The sequence below is a fragment of the Nylanderia fulva genome, unplaced genomic scaffold (genome assembly GCF_048542155.1).
Source record: "Nylanderia fulva isolate GAGA-0341 unplaced genomic scaffold, ASM4854215v1 Scaffold288, whole genome shotgun sequence".
NCBI lineage: Eukaryota > Metazoa > Arthropoda > Insecta > Hymenoptera > Formicidae > Nylanderia > Nylanderia fulva.
Genome location: NW_028190356.1, coordinates 39,147 through 52,955, shown reverse-complemented (window position 1 = coordinate 52,955; position 13,809 = coordinate 39,147). Strand labels below are relative to the sequence as shown.

Here is a 13,809-nt window from a genome sequence, read left to right as displayed (position 1 = left end):
GCGGTCGCATCGTGCGGACGTTTTCCGAGACCGGAGCTTCTTTGCATTACGAATGCACTATTTGTTATATTTCATTGGTTTCGTGTATTGGATCCTCATATTAAAGTTTATTTCCCTATTACGCGAGTGTCTTTATTTCGCGCGCGTGTGTGAGTGACTGAGCGAGAGGCGTCCCGAGGACGCAACAATATATATATACTTATCTACCATTATAGTGGAGTATATGCATCGTAATTGATTTATAATTTTTAAGATGCCAAAATTAAAAGAATATTATTAGCGTTATTAGCGCAGAGTTTGCTCCAATACTATACTGAACGTATATTACTTTTTAATATTTGCAAAAAATATAGAATTAATAGCTTCTGCGCTTGTTGCCAATATATATATATATATATATATATATATATATATATATATTGCAAATATTAAATATTTTGCAAATATTAAAGAGTAATATACGTTGAGTATAGTATTGGAGCGAACTATGCGCTAATAACGCTAATAATATTCTTTTAATTTTGGCATCTTAAAAATTATAAATCAATTACAATGCATACTCCACTAATGGTAGATAAGTTGATTGCACTGCGTGAGTTGTGCGACACTGCGGCTAGACATTTTTCATTTGTCTTCACTGCTCTTCTTGGCTCTCATCATTACTGTCTCATTTCTCGTTCATCTTTCATGCAGTACACCACGCTTTGAAAAATCTAGAAATCGACTTGCGACGTTTTAATTTGTCTAAAGTGATTGTGCGTTGTGTGAAAACAACATTTCGTGGAGTAGCAGCAGGCAGTACATATAGTTTTATTAATATTAAAGCGGTAAGTCTCGTATATATGTCTTATATTATTTTATTTACTATTTTATTTATAATTAAGCATAGTTACAATAAACTTTTTCTTCATATGTTTATTTCTTAAACTAATATAACATGCTAGTCCAATAATTTAATTAATATAATCTAGCAGCACAACACATCCGAAAGACATGCAGAAAATATCTTCGGAATATTTTCTGAACGTCTTTTGAATATGTATGCTGTATGAGTAAATTGGTTAATATAAAATGCATAAATCTATTGCTTTTAAAAAGCTGTACTAACTTTTCAATTTTTTTATAAATTCAATTTTTTCAATTTTTATATAAATATAATATTATTTTCAATCCTGTTTCGGTCCAATTTTTCAGTTATTTTATTTTTTTAATTTTAATTTATAGTACTTATATATACAGCACGCTCATTCAAAAGACATCCAGAAGATATCTTCGGGATATCTTCTGAATGTCTTTTGAATATGTATGCTGCATGAATAAATTTGGTTAATATAAAATGCATAAATCTATTGCTTTTAAAAAGCTATACTAACTTTTCAATTTTTATACAAATATAATATTATTTTCAATTTTGTTTAGGTTCAATTTTTAAGTTATTTTATTTAATAAATTTCAATTTAGTATATGTCCACTCAGCATGCTTATTCAAAAGACATTCAGAAGATATCTTCGGGATATCTTTAGGGTACTAAATTAGAAATAATAAATTTAAGAAATAAAATAACTTAAAAATTGGACCTAAACAGAATTGAAAATAATATATATTTGTACAAAAATTGAGAAGTTAGTACAACTTTTTAAAAGCAATAGAATTATGCATTTTATATAAATAAATTTACTCATACAACATGCATATTCAAAAGACGTTTAGAAGATATTCCGAAGATATCTTCTGAATGTCTTTTCAATATGCATGCTGTATGGGCAAATTTAATAATATAAAATATATAGTTCTATAATATACATTTGCATTACATGTAAGTGATGAATAAAATCTACATATATTGGTTATTTATAGTTTATAAATAGTATAAGTTTAAACATATTCAAACAATTTGCTATATATAAAGTTGTAATTTTCTTTCTAATATTGTTTGTTTCAGCTATCTTATAAAGTATAAAGGTTCTTTATAAATTATTTTATATTTTTGGATATTACGTTCAACTTCGATTCAATCATTCGGATCTATAAATCTTTATTGCACTTTTTATCTATTTAATTTTCTTGTGTCTCTCTGAATATAATTCAAAATGCCTAATAAAAAAAGTCAAAGAGAAAAATTATGTCGGAAAGTTAATGAAAAACTTCATCTGTCATTAGCAACAATTAGTGAAACGGATCAATTAGCAAATAATGAAATATTCTTAGATGAATATTATAATCAGAATTGTAAAAAAATATATAATAGTGTTGATAATGAAATTGTTATTGATAATAATGATTTTAATGATAATAATGATAATAATGATAATAATGATAATGATTTTTTAAATGATGATAACATTTTATTAAATAATCAAAGCAATAATTTGGAACAGAATGATTATTCTTTTCTTAATGATTTACAGCAACGTAATGATACTAATATTTCACCTCCATTATTTGCTAAGCCTAAGGAATCTCTTTCCACAAAATTAGAAAAATGGTCTATTGACAGAAATGTTAGTTTAACTGCATTTAAACAGTTATTAAATATACTACGCGAAGAACCATCATTAATTAATATCTTGCCAGCTGATCCACGTACTATTTTGAAAACACCCCGCAAATCTAATTCTTTAAATAATTCATATCATTATTTTGGTATACGCAAGTCACTAAATTTTTTATCTTTGAAACATAATATAACTGTCGATCAAAATACAGAATTTTTTCTCGCAATTAATATTGACGGGCTGCCTTTAACAAAAAGCACATCAAGTTCCTTTTGGCTAATTTTAGGTACAGTTAAATCAATTAAAAATCTAAAAAATCAAGTATTCATAATAGCTTTACATTATGGAAATGAAAAACCTAAAGCCAATGAATTTTTAAAGGATTTTGTAGAAGAATGTATAAAATTATCAAATGGAATAATGATACAATCTGTTTTATGTAAATTCAAAATTTCAATGTTAATTTGTGATACCCCGGCCAAATCTCACATTTTATCTATTAAAAGTCATTGAGGTTATTTCTCATGTACGAAGTGTGATCAGGAAGGGGATATGGTTAATAACGTTTTATGCTTCGTTGAAACTGAAAATTTAAAAAAAAAAACAGATCATTCATTTAGAAATACCCTTCAAATCGAACACCACACAGGAGAAACACTTTGGCTTCAAATTCCCAATTTTAATATGATTGATAATGTACCTTTTGATTATATGCATAATCTTCTATTGGGTGCAACAAAAAGGTTGTTATGTTGTAAGCGTTATGGATGGATATTTGGCAAGCCTCCTCATAAATTACGTGCTTTAAATATTAATAAAATTAACAATAATCTTCAGGTTTTAAAAAAATATATTCCTTGTGAATTTGCAAGAAAAACTCGGCCAATAAACGAATGTAAAAGATTTAAGGCGACCAAATTTAGACTTTTTCTGTTATATACAGGCCCAATAGTTTTGAAGAAAGTAATACTATTAAAAGAGTATAATAATTTTCTTATGCTAAGTTTAGCTAGCTCAATATTGATAAGTAATCAGTACACAAAATTTGAAAATTATATTTCATATGCCGAAAACCTAATAAAATATTTTATTAAGAATTCAATTAAAATTTATGGACCCGATTTTATTTCACACAACATACATAGTCTATTGCATTTAAGTGATTGTGTACGTTTATTTGGTTTACTTGATGAATTCAGTGCTTTTGCATTTGAAAATCATATGCAAAAATTGAAAAAGTATATCCGTAGACATTCGCAGCAGCTACAACAAGTTGTGTGTAGAGTTAGTGAGGATAATAATTTTTTGCAACCAATACAATTTGTAAATGATAATTCCATAACATTATTGCAGGAACATTTTAATGGTCCATTAATAAATAATTGCACTTCTCCGCAGTACAGGAAACTTAAAACGATTAATTATTGCTTAAATATTTTAAAAGTAGCTGATCGATTTGTCGAATTGACCGATTCAACTATCGTTGAAATACTAAATTTTGCATCATATCAAAATGAAATATTTTTAATAGGTATCAAGTATATTCCTCACAAAGATTTTTATTCAAAACCATGTTTTTCTTCATTATTTGATATTAAAGTTATTATAAAATATAATACTATATTTCAAATGTGGAGATTTGATAAGATCAAAAGAAAATTACTAGTTTTACCATATAATGATCAATATATTGCATATCCTCTACTGCATTTATAATTGTCTTAAATAATTTTATAATAAATAATAATCGATCACATTTTTCAATAGTTAGTTAAACATAAAATATTTGATAATTTTTATTTTAAATATTTGGAAACTTTATACTAGCTAGAAAAGAAAAATAACATACAAGCTAACGAAAAGTTAATTTTATAAGTTATTTTTCTTATTTAATTAGTATAAAGTCTCAAAATATACTTAATTCAGATTTATTATAATATAATAATCAATTGATCAGTTTTGCATTAAATTTTTTATTTTTTATTAATTTCTTTATTACATATGTATTTTATTTGTTTAAAAAAATATTCCTTTTCTCTAGTCTTTCAATAATTATATTTTAAAAAACTCTCTTGTTAAGTTGTGTAAATTTTATAACTAATTTTTTTTCACTGAATTTTATTCGTTGAGATATATTTATTCGTTGATAGATAAAAGTTCAGTTTAGATTGAGATCCGAAATTGATTACTATCAGGTTATCAAGTAATTAAATCTGAATATCTGTAGCCCATAAAAATTTTAAAATAAAAAATTAGCATGTTGAGAATAAAAGTAACGAAAAAGATTTCTGTTCGCGCACGAGCAAACCGTATCGACATGTTCGACGATTTTGTTGAAAAAAAAAAAAAAAAAAAAAAAGGTTTTGTTTTGTTTCTTCCTAATATAGGCACAAGTTTCCCTCAGGGGCACTACAGACTCATCCCTGTAGTGTACGGGTGTCGCAATCCCGAGGTACCCGAGCTGGAGTGTCTGGTGATGGATGAATGGGGTGTGATGGGCGTGCAGGCCCTAAAAGGACTTGTCCACTGCACTAGGTGAAGGAAAACACCGAAGATAACACCCGGGGGGGAGGCCCCGTTAGCTGAGTAAGGCAACCTCCTAAGGGGAAGGAAAACCCCTGACAGAAAAAACCAATTTCTTTTTTCAGAAACATGGGTGACTCGAAGAAAGAAGAGAACGTCCCGGGTTCGGGTACCTGGAACCGGCGTGGGGGGGGTGTAGGCCTGGCTCCCTCCATGTCGTCATCGTACGACAGGTCGTCTGCAGCTTTGCCGGCTGGGGCTGCAGACTGGACTGCTACAGTGCCGAGGAGTGAGTGGACTGTTGTGCGCGATCGGTTGCGTAATCTAGCGTTACGCTGGAGGAATCGTGACCGGAGTGTAGATCAGAAGGAACTTGCTGCGCAGATTCGCCGAGTCCTTCTGGATAAAGTGGTTCGGAGCTATCAGGCTCATCACGAATATAAGGACCTCGCGAAATGCATGGACGTCTTTTTCCGGGAGTGTTCGCGAAGTGAAACGGAGTTCTGTGCCAAACACGTTTGTGTACAGTTCTTTGAACCAGTCATTGCGGTTAGCACCGCAGAATCATTGACTGGAGAAACAGTCGATGGGGAGAGTGACTCTCAGCCTCTCCCTTCACCGGAGAAGGTGAGGGGTGACAGTGGTGACGAGGAGCAGGATGTAGGGGAGCCATCCTTTATATCTTTGCCATCAGAGAGTTCCTCAGAGGATGAAGGGAGCAAAAGGGACAAGTCCTGGGCTCCCGAGGATAAGAGGCTTCTCAAGGGGAGGAAGCAATACCCCAAGAAGCTTCCGGGTAAACGTGGGCCGGAAAAACGAGGTCGCCCCAAAACAACGGGGGACTACGTGGGCCTTGCAGCGGCAAAAGAGTGCTTGGTAGCTGCCGAGCGGGAGGAACTCCGTTTGGCGTACGCGCGGAGGATGCTGGACCCTTCTTTCGGGCCAGCTCTGGATGGAAGCGTCGCTCCTTCGGATGCGGGGTATCGTGCGGAGCTGCAGGGGGTCACCACTGCGGAACTCCGCAGGATCGCAGGTAGGTTCGTCACCCAAGTGGAGAGGGTGGCTGGACTCCCTGGCCTTGAGGATTTCATGGCCGAGGAGCTCCTGGTCTCCTCGAGGAAGCTGGGTGGCATCCTAGAAGAGGTGGTCACGAGGACCTCTTCGGAGGCCGATCCTCGTATGGATGCCCTGAGAAGTGAGAACCAGGGTTTGAGGACTCGCATCTCGAACCTGGAGCGTGAGGTGGAGCGCCTGACGGAGGAGCTGGCGTTTGTTCGCTCTGCGATTCCAGACATCGAGGCGTTCTATTTTTCAGATAGAGGCGCCAAAGACAAGGGTGCAAGAAAGAAGAGACCTCGCCCGCCTTCTGCGGAGAGGTCTTCATTGGGATTGGCGGAGGAGTCTGCGGCTGTGGTCGCGGATGATCGTCCATTGACTGCGGCTGGTGTGTCGTCCCTTCTGGATCGTCGCTTCGGTGACTTAAGGGGCGACATATCGCTTTCTGTGGTGGCCGCCATTAGGTCGGAGCTCGGGGGGCGGGATGGGCCCACTCCAATTTATGGAGTGGATCCCATACGCGTGCCCTCCTTGAGCGTCGGTAGTGGCGCGGTTGCGCCGGGAATTGGCTCTGTGCCTGGGGGCTCTACCGCCTCCGCTCTTGCGGAGGTTTTGGTGGATGCCCCTGGTCCTGGAGCCTCCACTGGGAAGAAGAAGAGGAGACGTCGCGGACGGGGGCCCGGACGACTCCCCCAGACGAATGGGCGTGCGGAGGTGGGTGCCTTGAAAAAAGGGCCCACCCGTGAGGGGAGGAGAAATGTTGCTCTTCGCCCCCCCTCCACGTCAGTGGTTTCGCTGACGATTCGGGGGGGGGGGGGGCGGACGCGAGGTCTTATGCCTCCGTCCTCTCGGAGGCCAAGTCGAGGGTCGACGTGAAGGAATTGGAGGTTGGCTCGATGAGGATGAGAAGAGGGGCGACTGGAAGTATATTACTGTCGGTCCCTGGTAAGGACTCGGCGGCGAAGGCGGATGCACTGGCGTCCAAATTGAGGGACGCCTTCCCGGCTGAGCAGGGCGTTAAGGTTGGTCGCCCCACTCGGTTGGAGGAAATCCGACTGAGGGGCCCAATGTTCTCTGTCAAAAGACAGAGAATATTGGAAGAGGTTGCCCTAGTTGGAGGCTGTCGAGTAGAGGACCTTAGAGCTGAGGAAATCAAGCTGTTTCCCAATTCGTGCAATGGCACTATCTGGATCCGCTGCCCCATCGGTGTGGCGCGAAGGGTGCTATCCGCGAAGAGGTTGTCGGTTGAGGGGGGGTGGGCGACTCTGGAGGTTATCCGTCTCGCTCGCCGCCCCCTCCAATGCTACCGGTGCCAGGAGTTTGGCCATTCGGCCAATGTTTGTGGTGCCGACACAGACCGGAGCGGTCTGTGTTATAGATGCGGTGGATCGGGGCATAAGGCGGCCGACTGTGTGGCGCCGCCCCGATGTCATTCGTGTGCGTCCAGGGGGAAACCCTCTGGACATCGCTGTGGGTCGACGGTTTGCGCTCGCGTGCGCGTGCCTCCTAAGAGGTGTCGGGAGAGCGCGCCTGCTGCCGAGCGCGTTCAGGCTCCGGGGCGCCCCGATGGGGGGCCTGCGAGCCCGGAGTGGACGAGGGTAGACTGTAGCCGGGGGCGGGGGAAGTCGCGGAGAGGCGGCTCCCCCGTGCCGGGCTGCAGTTTTGCCCCCGATGTTTAGTGTCGGTTTTGTCCTTTATTGTCGTAGTGTGTAGCGGTGGGTGCGGGGAGTTCTGGGGAGGTTGCCGAAAGGTGACTCCGTGGTCTCCCTGCCCCGCCAAGTTTATGTTGTAGGTTGCGGCGATGGGTGATGGAGTGCCGGGGAGGTTGCCGAGAGGTGACTCCGCGGCCTCTTCACCCTACGTCAAGTTTATGTTGTTTATAGTTTATTATCTTTTGTCATAGGTGGGTGTAATAACCCTCCCACCTTTATTTATTGTGGTTGGCCATAGCGCCTTGTTGTGGGCCCTCTTGGGGGCTGGGCCTGTGGCCCTTACTATGTATTATTGTGGTTTGTGTACATGTTTCGTGCACGTTATGTACTGTAATCGTCCTGTGACGTTTTGTGTGTGGGTGGGTGACTGCTGTCACCTCACTTACCGGGTTGGCAGAGAGAGGGGTGGGGGCCCCGCTCTCATTGCACGTCGACCCTGTGAAGTCCGGGGGGAGTTAGTAGCCCGGCTCCCCTCGATGCCCTATCGGGACAAGGGATGTCCTCTCCGGGGGGGATACCTGTAGTATCCTTCCGGGGGATGTGTCCTACCTTTAGGACGCCGGTCGGGTGTCCACCGTGAAGTAATGCTCACGCGGTTCCGCGGTGGACATAACCCATATGACCAGGGGCTTCAGTCAGGTTTTAGGTCGGTCCCCCGCCCGATAGTCCCTCGGGATACTACGGGCGGGAATCCACCACGAAGCCTCCTGACCCTCCCTCAGGGGTCAGGACGGCGAAGTTTGGTTTAGGCAAATTTCCTGACTTAAAAAAAAAAAAAAAAAAAAAATATAGGCACAAGTTAAATCCTGTATACGTACGAGCAAATAATACTAAGCACGACCACGTCGCGATCACGATTGACACTCGTGCGAGTCACCTGCTCCGTATTACGAACGGGCCTGATCGGAGTGTGATCGGGCCTCGCGCCACCGAGCGAATTTTCAATATTTTCAGACAATCGGCGAAGCTCGAACAGTGAGGTCGCAGGCGAGTGCGTTCGAGCAACTCAATCCCGATTATACTCTTGATCTTGCTCCGGGTCTTCGATTATATCTGTTTATCTATTGAGTACAAAGTTTATTGTTTAAAATTAAACCGAGTGTGTTAATCAACAAAGAACTATTAACTTCATTCTCGGCCTTGCAAGCCACTGACTTCACTCCTCCTTATCGGCGCGAAAGCGTCGAGTACCAATCGACCTACGCTCTCCTTTTTCTATTCTTGGTCCTTCGAGTTATCACCGTCTTTCCCTGTCGCTGAGAAGCGATAACTCCTCCGTCGACTATCAAGGCCAACACCGATACGGTGTGTCTAAATTATCGTGTGCGACAAAGGGTGCGAACATAAAGTTTTTTCAAAGAAGAGTCAGTTATGATATTTATTTTATTCTTTAAGTGATCTTGATCTATTTGCTAAATCATAGTTTTTCTCAAATGACATATCTCTATTTGTTTATTTCATTGTCTACTAGAGAAGTTTTTAATAATTGAATTTGAGTTTTAGGAATTTTTAAGAATTGATTAATATGTGTATATAGATGACTTGGCTTGTCGTTCGATTCAAAGAGGATGACACTGTTGAGGCAATACCGAAAAAATGGTTTTTGTTAAAAGAATCTGCATGCTATTGGCCACCACAAAATTATGATACTACAGCTATTAAAGCAGCTATAAAAAATGAATATAGTCCTGATTCAAACTGGATGAAATACGGAGCAATTATTTTAGGCACATATGGTAAATATGTTATTGTTTATATTATATAAAATTGTATAACATTTTTATAAAAGAATTATTAATTTATTAATATATGTATAAAGAATTATACACACACACACACACACACACACACACACACACACTGTTATTAATCATGGAATATCTTCTTTTATTTGTAATTATCATAAACTTATAATAATTACATTGTTATTTTGTACCACACATTTATTTAATATGCAATTCTATAATGTACAACAATATGGTAGTTATATTCTTTGTTATTGGATATATAATAAGTAATGTTTATTTAGGTGATTTAAAACTTGCTAAAAGAAAGGCAATTAAAGCCCAACGTACAGATGATCTTTCATCACATACGGAGATTTTAACGAAAAAGAATAATAAAATACATAAGCGGGGACAAGGCAAAAGTAAAGGACATAAGGATTACTCGGATACTGATAAATCTTATGAATCGATATCTGATGAAGATAGCAACACATACCCTACATTACCACTTTCTGGCAAGAGACACGGTATAAGATAAATACTTTTCTAGTAAGAATTCATTTTATTTTCAAAAACTAATTTTCCTTATATTTAACAGATAATGATCGCTCTCCAATGGAAAGTCAAAATATTACTAATCGTAAGTATTTTTAAAACTTGAACCTTTATGTAAAATATTTATTATTACATTATTAATCAGATCAATATACTGAAGAAAATACGGCTTAGCAATTTATATATTTAAATACTGCTACCGGCTTTAAAGTGGAATAAATTAATATAGAATTTATTTATTAACACTATTATTTAGATTAATTTATATTAATACTATTATTTAATTAATACTATTATTTATTATTGAAAAAATCAATATTGTTTTAAAATATTAATTTTTTAAATGTATATTATAATTGTTATCTAAAACCAAAATATTTAAATATAAATATATTTAGATAACAATTATAATATACATTTAAAAAATTAATATTTTAAAACAATATTGATTTTTTCAATAATAAATAATAGTATTAATTAAATAATAGTATTAATATAAATTAATCTAAATAATAGTGTTAATAAATAAATTCTATATTAATTTATTCCACTTTATATTTATATTTAAATATTTTGGTTTTAGATAACAATTATAATATACATTTAAAAAATTAATATTTTAAAACAATATTGATTTTTTCAATAATAAATAATAGTATTACTTAAATAATATAATAGTATTAATATAAATTAATCTAAATAATAATGTTAATAAATAAATTCTATATTAATTTATTCCACTTTAAAGCCGGTAGCACATGGGTACATTCAATGCGGAGCGGAAAAGTCGTCAACATATACATATATTCCTATGGTAGATAAGCTACGACAGGCCCAGCGTAGTCCGCTGTAGCATACTATCATAGGAATACATATGTTGAAATTTTTTCTGCTCTGCATTGAATTCACCAACGTATTATCGGCCTTAATATAATAAGTTTGTTGTTATACAACAATTCTGTTAAATAAGCATTATTAATTAAATTGATAATATTTTCTTGTTATTTTAAGATAACTTCAAGCGAACTACAGATAGCGTTCACGTAAATGCTGGTAAATAATTATTTTTATTCTTTATATGTTTTGTATTTTTTAAATATTCCTTTTTGTATAATATTTTAATATCCAATATAACTTAACTTTCAGAATTTTCAGAATTCAGAAAACAACTTCTTAAAGAAGTTCATCTGATTAATCTTAAATTAAATGATCTTATGGATAACGTGAATATACTTGTAAAAAAAGCCCAATATGCTGATGAGCCAGAACTAAATGATGACACTAATACGGCTGTTATGACTTTAATACAATCGTTTCCAGTCGTTACAGAGCAGGAATTAATGTCGATGGAAGAATGGCTATCGAGTTCAGCTGATAACATACATGCACTGGTGTGTACTTAATTATATTATTATATATTATTTAGATTATATTTTACATGATGAAAATTATTTTCTAATAAAGAACTTTTTTATTTTGTGAATTTTATATTTTAGAGTCATTAACTGCGTTTAATTGGAGGCACAGATCTTCCCCATGTAATCAAAGCCATTATGTCGAGAGCAATTTCAAATGAAGTTGGAATGCTATATTCCTGGGAGGGAGCTCGGCAAAAAAAAGCTTTTAAATCGCTAAAGTTCGTCCAAGTGATCATTGGTAAAATATATTATTTTATATACTCTACATCAAAACCATTTTAAGCATATACATATACGCTTGAATCAAGCTTCATCGTAACATAACTGTGTTGCGTAATCAAATAATATTTAAATAGAAAAATTTGAATTTGAATTTAATTTTGTTACATTACTTTGTCGCTTTCATTTTTTTATTCACAATTTTTTTATTTAATATCTGTAATATATATGTATTATATGATGATGTTACGCATTAAAGTTCGCAGATCTGTTCACACCGGTTATGTTGCACAGTTACGTTATGTAATGCTCATATGCGTGCGTAACTTTTATATTTACTAAATGATTTTAGGTGTTGTTCGACTGAACTCCAAGACAAAATCTGCAACAGAATCGGATATCATAGAAGTAATAAAAAATTGGCTAGTTAGAAGTAAAGAACGCAGTAACAAGTTTCAATCAAAAAAGAAAACGGAAAACACTGTGTGTCAAACAGATTCCGTTTGTGAAACAGGCTCTGCTTGTGAAACAGGCTCCGTTTGTGAAACAGGCTCCGTTTCTGAGAAAGACCTTATTCAAGATTAAGATAATTATATGTATAACTTGCCGATATATATATATATAATTATTTGTTTTACATTTATTACAAATTAAAAGTAAAATTTTAAGGTTTTAAATACTATTAATTTGATTGTTCTGCTACTATATATATTATTTGCATTTATCATTTTTGTTTTTTTTTTATTAGTGCACATTTATCAAAATTGCTTTTTGTTTTTATTTTAAAATTGAGTTCTTTTTATTTTAAAACTTCAAAACACAACAACGGTTGAAACAACGGTTTTTAATTGTATAGAATATATTATATATGTATGTATTAGAAATAACTTCATTGGATATCTGTACTATACATACATAATATGACATTTAAAATGTTTTTCGAAAATTATAATAAAAAATAAATGCTAAAAAATTATATTGATATACAAAAATATATGTATACAGTGAATATGTTTATTACATCCACTGTTTATATGTACATACATTTTCGTATATCCATATAATTTCTTTAGCATTTATTTTTTATGATATTCGAAAAACATTTTGTACGTCATATTATGTATATAGTACACGGATATCCAATGTCGAATAAAATTAGCTGGAATCTTGATATAATATATATATATATATATATATATATATATCAGAAAGAAATATTTTTATTGGCTCTCAATATTAAAAATATAAATATGATGTTTTTTTTTTAAATCGGCCAACAGAGCCAAAGCACGAAAAATTAATTATTCGAAACTGTATCTCTTGGTTTGAAAAAAACATATTTATATTCTTAATATTGAGAGCCAATAAAAATATTTCTTTCTGATTTTATTCACGCCTTGGCCTAATCACGGCGTTATTTACTAACATCTACTAAAAGGCAAATGAAAAATATAGGATCGAAAGGGTCTGGATAGCTTAGTTGGTAAGAGCAGTCGCCCGGAAAGTGAAAGACGCGGGTTCGATTCCCGCTTCAGCGACTTTTCGGACCTATATTTTTCGCGCCTATTTCTCCATATGTAAGTTTCGAGATTAATTTATATATGGAACTTAGTGATCTCAAACCAAAAGATACAGTTCCGAATAATTAATTTTTCGTGCTTTGGCTCTGTTGACCGATTAAAAAAAAACATTATATATATATATATATATATATATATATATATGTATATATATATGTTATATATGTTATATATTATATATATATATTATATATGTATTAAAAAACATTATATCGAAAAATGTATTGTAGAAGGAAGTTTAAACCGAAAAATGTATTGTAGCTCTCGGAGACTTTTTTGCAGATCGTTAAAATTTTGAAATTTTTAATACATTTTTCGTTTTTATTCTCCCAATTTTAGAAGGATACAACTTGGAAGGAAAATATTTTTGGATCCATGTTTATATAAAATGTTTTTTATTTTTACCTCTAAAGTATGCTCTTAAAATCTGTGACATAGTTTAGAAAATGTACTTTTTCAGATTTTCTTTCAGAAATCTTGTACTTTTTCATACATGTATTTTATCATGTTCAAGAGCGGCCGA

General features: G+C 35.1%; 1 non-coding gene and 1 pseudogene across 1 annotated transcript; both read left to right on the top strand.

The window, feature by feature from the left end:
- Positions 1-553: 553 nt before the first annotated feature.
- Positions 554-12,309, top strand: LOC114935705 (uncharacterized; annotated as a pseudogene).
- An 862-nt stretch (positions 12,310-13,171) lies between these two features.
- On the top strand, positions 13,172-13,246 carry TRNAS-GGA (transfer RNA serine (anticodon GGA)). Its single transcript has one exon. It is a non-coding gene; the product is annotated as a tRNA-Ser (tRNA).
- The last annotated feature ends 563 nt before the right edge of the window (positions 13,247-13,809 follow it).